Raw genomic sequence first — 1,333 nt, forward strand, 5'->3', positions numbered from 1 at the left:
CTGCTCCTGGACTGCAAAGTTAACCACTCCCCTCCTTTTGCTTCAAAACATCTACCTTTACATTTCCAACCCTCACAGTCAGTCCTGATAGTAATTATTCACTATTGTATCACATGAGTGCTACCCGCAATTCCTTTCATCAGCCCCGCCCAGACAGATTGGATACTACTCAGCGGAGATTCTACCTTCCTACGCACCCTCTAGATCTAGGCTCCCTCTTGAAAGCTTGTAAGCCAGTCACTTTTTGCCTTTGTAGCCCACCCCCCACCCCACCCCCGTTTTGGGTGGCCAATGTCCAAGTTGCCTATCCCTGTCTACCCTGTGTTTCAAGGGGGTGGGAAGAGAGCCATTATTAACTTGGTGGGATTGACCACATATGGAATATCAAACAAGAAATGGTCATAAAGCAGTACTAAAATATAGACTTGGGACTCATCTCCTGAGCTGGAAATGATAACTTTATGCAACTGATTTATTCAGAGGATCAATTTTATATTCATTGAATGAAAGAAAACCTTTCAGAATTGATTATTTCAATATTTCAGGCTGGTGTTTCCGCCAGTAAAATCATAAGATTCCAAATAACACTACCCAGTGCACTCACCATTAACTCAGTTGTAGGAAAAGTTGTTGTGCAACAGAAAGAGACAATCAGCCTTGCTTGGGGAAAATGCCTTGACCAGCCCATAGGGAGGAGAGACCCTGGTGAGCATGACTATCAGGTATGTCAAGGTACTAGCTGAGAGGAGGAAATCACCATGGGTGAGACCAGAAGAAGAATCTGTGTGCCCTCCAGAGTGAAGTGGGAGAAGGAAGCCAGGAAGAAGGTCAAAAGTTGGGTTCCTGGTGATGTGATTCTTTCCCATATTATGATTCTTTCATAAATTCCTGAAATGTCAATTCACTCACCAGTGATCTTATTTCATTGGCTATTCGATGTCCCCTCTAAACCTCTCACAACCATCTCAAACTCAACAGGCTCCAAATGGAACTCAATTTTGCTCATCTGCTGCTTTTCTGTACTCTGTATCATGGTTCATGGCACTACAATTCACCCGCAGTCCTCGGCGGCACCCTTAACTTCTCTTCCTTTTGATATTCAATCAGTCAGATGGATTTCTACCTCCTTCACATCTTATTCCTGCCCCTCCTCTGTATTCATGTTGATAAAACCTTCATTCTGGCAGGTTTCTTCTTAATCTCACACTGGTGAGGAGTATAAGCAGACCCTAAGATTAGTTCTCTGGTATTCATAAGGTTTTTAGTGACTAAATATTTGAAAGTAGTTCATCACTTGGAATTGGCAAAGAACAAGGCACCAGGAATTGATGGA

At 43.1% G+C, this 1,333-nt stretch overlaps 1 protein-coding gene across 1 annotated transcript in view; it reads right to left on the minus strand.

Annotated features, from left to right (window-relative positions):
• The window catches only part of PALM2 (paralemmin 2), a 118,574-nt gene that overhangs the window by 19,526 nt on the left and 97,715 nt on the right, over positions 1 to 1,333 (minus strand). The window lies entirely within an intron of this gene.

Source organism: Chrysochloris asiatica, unplaced genomic scaffold (assembly GCF_000296735.1).
Source record: "Chrysochloris asiatica unplaced genomic scaffold, ChrAsi1.0 scaffold00069, whole genome shotgun sequence".
NCBI classification, from domain to species: Eukaryota; Metazoa; Chordata; class Mammalia; order Afrosoricida; family Chrysochloridae; genus Chrysochloris; species Chrysochloris asiatica.